The sequence below is a fragment of the Gymnoscopelus microlampas genome (assembly GCF_963454915.1).
Source record: "Gymnoscopelus microlampas genome assembly, chromosome: 23".
Lineage (NCBI taxonomy): Eukaryota > Metazoa > Chordata > Actinopteri > Myctophiformes > Myctophidae > Gymnoscopelus > Gymnoscopelus microlampas.
In genome coordinates, this window is record NC_139960.1 from 2,203,470 (window position 1) to 2,211,796 (window position 8,327).

The 8,327-nt window shown below is 40.3% G+C and overlaps 1 protein-coding gene across 3 annotated transcripts in view; it reads right to left on the reverse strand.

The window, feature by feature from the left end:
- Window positions 1–8,327, reverse strand: part of tbc1d22a (TBC1 domain family, member 22a) — a 197,461-nt gene that overhangs the window by 26,702 nt on the left and 162,432 nt on the right. The window lies entirely within an intron of this gene.

An 8,327-nucleotide genomic window follows, 5' to 3' on the forward strand; every position in this document is an offset into this window, starting at 1 on the left:
TCCGCGGCCAAATACATATAATTTTGGGGGTCCTTGACATGAAAAACTTTGAGAACCACTGGTTATAGCAACATTCGTTTTTTTTTTCCAAAAAACTGTTAGGATTTAGAAGACATTTGTAGAATCCCCAGAAGCAAAGATTTGAGTTACAAATATTCCACGTTTCCGCCCCCAAAAATAGCCCAAATAAAGATTACATTATTAAATGACAGAGATGCGTTCCCGGTCCTAATAGATTCGAGTCTCTGCATAATTAGGCTGCACTTAGCCTGGTAAACCCTCCCTCCGGGAATCTCATTTCCATTTGATTTCAGGAGTGAGTCTGGCCTGATCGCCCATTGTGGGGGTTTCTAGTGCAATTACCCACTAACCGAGCCTATCAGCGTCGTCGCTCATCGTTCTGTGATTGACAGCGACAGTTGGCCAATCAGGTGGCGAGTACGAGTGAGCCCGAATAGGACCGAGTGCAGCCGACAAAAATGGAACGATCCGCCATTGTTTCTGTGGCCAGTTACACTTTTTACTTTCGGTTTTTAAAACGCTCTCAAACTTCTTTTTTTGAGGCACGGAATTTACTTTTAAGATATGGTTTGGAGAGAATGTAGTTGTTTAACTTCATATATGTGGTCAATTAATCATGACAGAGCCTATTTAACACATTGAGACCTGAAGCCGATTCTACACGTCTCCTGAATCTCAACAGTATTCTGAAAAACGTATGTTTCTATATCAGTGGTGCTCAATCTTTCTCATGTCAAGGACCCCCAAAAGTACATGTATTTGGCCGCAGAACCCCATCAAAATATTTTGTTCCAGGGACCCCAAGAAGCAAAGGTTTGAGTTGTGTTGTTCGCTTTAAAAAAATACATATATTCAAAGATTTGCACACATTTTCACGATTTTTCAAAAATAGCAGATCTACAAGCTCATAGCGCGGCACTCGGTGCCGCACTATGAGCTTGTATATCTGCTATTTTTGAATAGCCCAAAGTGTAAAATAATGCTTTTTTAGCTCAAATCTAAAAATGACACAGTTCCAGGTCTTAATGGGTTAAAAATGATTATTTAGAGAACCGGGAGGGGCGGGCAGTGACACGCATTGTATCCGAATAAGGCAACCTATTTTGGGCATGGCCGACTCAAAAGTCCCGTTGCGTCACATTAGCTCTGGAGGTCTGCCGATTGGCTGGAGGGGAACAACGATCATTGGCTGAAGGGGTTGTCAGTCAACGGTATTACTCCCGCCCCAACTCCAGCCCACAGCCAGTATTGCAGAATGGGCGTTCAGGCCAGACTCACTCCTGGAATCAAATGGAAATGAGACTTCCGGAGGGAGTGTTTACCAGGCTAGGCTGCACTAGCCCTCCTGCTTTCGTGCCTGGAGGGGGCGGGGTTTAACATCTCCGGCGAGAGAATGCGTGTGATCCCATTGGTTCACCGATCTGTCCGTACTGTATGTACTGTACTGTATGACGGCGGGTTTGCACTCTGGAAACGAGCCGTCTGTGGGAAAGCGCCTGACCTTTCCACATTAAATATCACTTTATCCCATTCAATCCAGGAACGCATTTAGCTATAACACCACTATTTCATATTTTGGGCTATTCAAAAATAGCAGATCTACAAGCTCACAGCGCGGCACCGAGTGCCGCGCTGTGAGCTTGTGAATCTGCTATTTTTGAAAAAAATCGTGAACATTTGTGAAAATCTTTGAATACACATTATTTTTGGGAACAACATTTTGAACTCAAATCTTTTGCTTTTAGGGGTCCCTGGAACTAACTAACTATACCTGGAACATCATACCCACACTTATATGTATTTGGCCGCCGACCCCCATCTCAAAATATGTCGTTCCAGGGACCCCTCAAAGATTTCAGTTAACTCATTGAGTGCCATTAACGTGTTTTTACCGCTATGGCTCAGCGTGCCAATGACGTGTTTGACGTGTTTTTGAAAAAAAATGTAAAAAAACAAACAAACAAAAAAAAACGTTTTCATTTTTTTATTTTCATAAAAGCATGTTCAGAACCCAAGATATCATCATCTGAAGATGTGCAGCTCCATCCACTCCTTGTTTAACTTAGAAATGAAAAAGGCTGTATCTCGCTTCCTAAGCACTTTTTGTTTTCTGTGAAAAAAAAACTCTGGCACTGAGACAACATCATTCTGAAATAATTCTGGCAATTCTGGCACTCCGTGAGTTAAAAATGTTGTTTAAAAAAAAAAAAAAAAAAAAAAATATATATATATATATATATATATATATATATATATATATATATATATATTCAAAGATTTGCTCAAATTTTCACGATACAAAAACAAAAATGGCACATCTACAAGCTCATAGCGCGGCACGGAGTGCACCACTATGATGAGCTTGTATATCTGCTATCTTTGAATAGCCAAAGTATAAAGTAATGGTTATATTAGCTAAAAATGTAAAATGACACAGATGCGTTCCCGGTCTTAATGGGTTAAGAGACATTGGACCAGTAATGAGCGGATCTAACTGAGAGCGTGTAGCGTGAGCTGGTCCACTGAGGCTTGACATTTTCATATTTGTTCTGTGAAAACCAACACGTTTGCCATGCTCCATTTGGAACTTTTTTAATCTCGTCTGCCACCGGCTAAATGCTGTCAAATGAAAACTTGTCTGAGTATCATATCGCCTACACCAGGGGTTCTCAATTTGTCTTTGGCTCAGGGCACCGCTGTAAATAACGTTTTCATCCATGGCACGTACCCCTGAATTACACTGCTACTTTACAGCACCTTACGTCATATAAACATGTAAATATGTCCTCATAAAATACAGCACGTGACGAGGAAAACTTGAGAGAATATCTGTTTCCATTATGACAGATTGAAAATAACTTTGTACTTGACGTTTAACCACTTGAACCCCAGTATCTGTATTCTGGGGGGAACATTTGCCAAAAATAGCCGATCTACAAGCTCACAGCTCACAAGCTCACACAACACAAGCTCACAACGTGTCGACACGTTGTGAGCTTGTAGAACTGCTATTTTGGGCAGAGATTTGGTGTAGATTGAAAAAGAACGCACCAAGTACAGTGTAATTACGTATAGAGGGTCTAAGTGGTTAAACCAAGTGATATTGATAAATTCCAAATATTATCAAAGTATCCTGCGGCACCCCTGGACTTACACTTCCATATCCAGGCTCCATATCCAGCCTGGATCAATGGAACTAACATACTATATACTTGGAATGAGCAGCCTGTGGATGAAAGAAAAACACAATCTCACGACTGAAACATTTTGTATCAGTGTTTCCTAAACTTTCCTAAATTAACACAATATGGAAAATGACCATGTTTTAGTACTATTGTTCCTGCTGTTCTACATACTGTACTGCTGACCAGGTGAATACATCACAGATTGAGGCTTTTAACCTTTGCTTTTATATGAAATATACAAGACTTATTACGGTTTTATGGAAGATGCTACTGAACATATTGCTAGTTTGACCACTTCAAAAGCTCTAATCTTAAAATTATAACCGGAAATAGACAATCCTAAAGCTTGTAGATCGGCTTTTTTCGCTGCGTAACATGCTTCCACAGCGGACGTGCTGGCTTCTATGGAATCCATATAGGTTTAACAGTGCTCATGTGGCCTAAGTTGCTTCTTTTGGGCTTGTTTTCCTAGACCTGGTTGCTTATTTCTCTCACAAAATATGGCAACACTGCCTGCAATAATGACTGTCGGCCGACAGTTTGTGCTGAACTGAACTAAATGCCAACTTTTGCCAACAGACTGCCAGTCTGTAGTAGTCTGAAGTAGTCTGTTTGGTGGGGAGTCACCATAGGGCTGTCTCTTTGCAATTATGTGACCTCTGTTTGCATGGCTGCCCCCCCACCCCCCCCACCCCCCCCACCCCTGTGAACATGATTTGAGCCTAGAGGTGGGTCAGTCTATTTGCCATGTCATGACTGACATGGCAAATGTGCACTCCTTTGTTTTTACTAGGAGGAACAAGCTTCCCTTCTCATTTCCACTTCCTGCTTAACCTTTAAGACCTGAAGCCCATTCTACAAATGTCTTCTAAATCCCAACAGTTTTCTGAAAAACCTATGTTTCTATACCCGTGGTTCTCAAACTTTTTCATGTCAAGGACCCCCAAAATAATATGTATTTGGCCGCCGACCCTCGTCTCAATTTTTCTTTTTCCAGGGACCCCCCCAGAAGCAAAGCTTTGAGTTAAAAGTGTTTGTTTTAAAATAATATATATTCAAAGAACTTCACACATTTTTAAGATTTTTCAAAAATAGCAGATCTACAAGCTCATAGCGCGGCACCGAGTGCCGCGCTACGAGCTTGAAGACCTGCTATTTTTGAATAGCCAAAGTGTTAAATAATGCTTTTTAGCTCAAATCAAAAAGTGACACAGATGCGTCCCAGGTCTTAATGGGTTAATCCATCAAGACCAGGAACGCATCTGTGTAATTTTGAGATTTATTTGGCTATTCAAAAATAGCAGATCTACAAGCTCATTGTAGATCTGCTATTTATCTTTTTTAATCGTGAAAATGTGTGGCAAATCTTTGAATACATGTATATTTTTAAAGTGAATTTTTTTTTACTCCAATCTTTGCTTCTAGGGTCCCTGGAACAAAGCATTTTGAGATGGGGGTCCGTGGCCAAATACATATAATTGTGGGGGTCCTTGACATGCACCACTATTATAGCAACATGCTGTTAGGATTTAGAAAACATTTTTAGATGTGTATTTGGCCATGGACCCCCGTCTCAATATATTTTGTTTCAGGGACCCCCAGAAGCAAAGATTTACAAGCTCATAGTGCAATTTTTTGAACAGCAAAAGAAATTAAAAAATGACACGGACGCTTTCCCGGATTCAATGGCCTAACAGGCATCCTGGCCAACCTGTAGGATGCACTAGCACAGCGACAGAAAGCACCCTGCCTGCCCAACCAGTTTGCCGTCCAGGCAGTGTTGATTTGGTCGACTTAAACTATGAGGAAAAATGTCCGTCGACTACCTTTTAATACTGACAAAAACTAAAGAAAAACTAAGCTATGATGACTGAAACTAAGACTAAATATATTGACAATTTAGTCAACAGATAAAATCTAGACTAAAATGTCAGTGAGGGATCTAGTGGAGAAGAGATCCAGTAGAACTAAAAGACAAGTCATTTTATGTTTGGTTGCGCCCGGGTGTTGTGCTCTGAAAATAGCAGATCTACAAGCTCACAACGCGTCGCAGCGCGACGCGTTGTGAGATTGTAGATCGGCTATTTTCAGCATGCAACCAAGTGTAAAATCAGCCATTATGACGCCATCAAGGCACCGCCAACATACATTTTAGTCGACTAAATCAACTGTAGATTTAGTCGACTATAATCTTATGATATTTAGTCGACTGAAACTAGACAAAAACTAAAACATTTCAGATGACTAAAATATGACTAAAACTAAATGGAATTTTATTCAAAAGACTATGACTAAAACTGCTAAAAATGCTGTCAAAATCAACACAGGTGTGTTTATTGGTACATCAAGCCGGAATAATCAAACCCCGGTCAGGAACTTCACCCTCTTGCGTCACCCAGACATCCCCTTCAGAACACATTTGATTTGCAAAAGGCTAATAATGCGAGACGTGAGGCTGTGAGTTCCCAGACAATAAGGCCGGGGATAATAAATGTGTCAGCGCTTGATGAAGGCAACACAAACAGTTTAGTTCAGTTTGTGAGACCAAAAAAAACAAAACACTTACACGCCCCCCCCCCCCCCCCCCCCCCCCCCCGAGGAAATGTGAGCGCAAAGCAGAACACATCAAATGGGTCGTTAGAAGTGAACTGCTGGGGGATAAATTCAATTGTAGCCTTTTAACAACATCGTGTTGGAGAAGAAGGAAGTGTTGGCGTGATAGTGTGGACGTACTGTACGCCCCGTGAGGATACATTAGTGTGCACATCAGTGGTGGAAAGTAACTAACTACATTTACTTAAGTACTGTACTTAAGTACAATTTTGAGGTATTTGTACTTTACTTCTTCCAATGTCCAATACTTTTACTTCTTCTACTCCACTACATCTCAGAGGCAAATATTGTACTTTTACTCCACTACAAATATTTGAAAACTTTACTTACTAGTTACGTTACTTTTCAGATATAAATCATTATATTATAAAACATACTTTAACCACTTTAGCCCTATTTCATATATAGGCTATTTGAAAATAGCCGATCTACAAGCACACAACACGTCGCATCGCGACGCGTTGTGTGCTCGTAGATCGGCTATTTTCAAATATTTTAGTACTTTTAATTTGGGTACTTTAAGTATATTTCGATGCCAGTACTTTTGTACTTTTACTCAAGTACTGTACATTTTGAATTCTGGACTTTCACTTGTAACGGAGTATGTTTATATTGCAGAATTGGTACTATTTACTTAAGTAAACCCTTTGAGTACTTTTTCCACCACTGGTGCACATCAAGGCCTGTTTTAAAGCCCCATTGTGTATTATACAGCATGGCATCTACTGATAAACCAATGACAGTTAAGTCTCTATATCAACAAGACTAACGAGTCTAAATACTCTCAGCTATCCTACGGTCTGTCTCTCCTACGCTGTCTCCCTCTCAGCTTTCCTAACGTCTGTCTCTCCTACGCTGTCTCTCTCTCAGCTTTCCTAACGTCTGTCCTCTCCTACGCTGTCTCTCTCTCAGCTTTCCTAACGTCTGTCTCTCCTACGCTGTCTCCTAAGAGGACAGGATATCCGTAGGAAGGGGTGAGTCATTTGACTCGGAGCAGTGATAGCCTCTAGTGCGTCGTTCAGCTGGTGACTCGGCGTTAATTATCGCTTGCCGTTCAAAACCCCGGAATCTTAACCCTTTAAGACTGAGGCCTGAGAATCTAAGAATTTTCTAAATCCTAACAGTTTTTTGAAAAAAATCAAAAAAATATTTTTTCACGATTTTTCAAAAATATCAGATATACAAGCTCATAGCGCGGCACTCGGTGCCGCGCTATGAGCTTGTATATCTGATATTTTTGAATAGCAAAAGAAATCTAAAGTGACACAGATGCGTTCCAGGTATTAATGGGTTAAACTGTTCCCGGCTGTCTTTTTAAAGCCATCGCTGCTATTTTAGACAGGAACCATGGGAGATAGTTACATAAGAAATGCTTATGTTTCAAAATATACAAAATAAATATCGAGACACCCCCCACCCCAAGAAAAACAAACAAACAAACACAAGTTGCACCTTACAAACTATTTTATATATATACATATCTTGCCCACTTGAAAATACATTACAACCTTCATATTACATTATGAAACCTGTTATATGACATAATTAGGTGTTTTCTGTGTGTGATGCGACACCAAACCTCAGCTGGATTAGGAGGGGAATCAAGGCTGGTGTCATCAGCCTGGTGAAATAACTGTCTGAGCAGTGCAAAGACATATAGTCCTGGGCAACGGGCCGGGTACCCACAGAAAAATATACTTTTATTGAGTTCACAAGGACGGGGACGGGCGCAACTGAACTAAACGCAGGTGGGGTAACATTTTTATTGTGAAAATCAGCACTGTTAGCGCCCAAATAGTCTCGCGTAGCCAGACAACTATTCCACAATCTCTGAATGCTATATATAGAGTCTGGAACTACAACTCCCAAAATCCGAGAGAGGAAGCTGGCACTTCCGTTCACGAAAATATATTTTAAAATATCTTTACACTTGACTTTTTAATTTCCATTTCTGCTAAGCAGCAAGCTATGTATACTTAGATGATTTGTATTTATATTAGGATACATTTTCATAAAGACGAAACTGAAGTGGGGAGGAGGCTTCACATCCGGTTTATATTCTAATCATGATCAGAGCTTCAGAGTCCCAGACTGTATGACCGGAAACATTTGAATATTGTGCGAGGCAACAGTCTGGTAACGCGAGACTAGCGCCCAAACAACGTCACTTATGTAACTTATCCCATTCAATTCTGTGTCATTTTAGATCTTAGCTATAGACATTATTTTATACTTTGGGCTATTCAAAAATAGCAGATCTACAAGCTCATAGCGCGGCACCGAGTGCCGCGCTATGAGCTTGTATATCTGCTATTTTTGAAAAATAATGAAAATGTGTGCAAATCTTTGAATATATATATATATATATATTTTTTAAGGCAACATTGTAACTCAAATCTTTGCTTCATGGGGGTCCCTGGAACAACATATTTTGAGATGGGAGTCCGCGACCAAATACATGTCATTTTGAGAGGTCCTTGACATGAAAAAGTTTGAGAAACATTGATA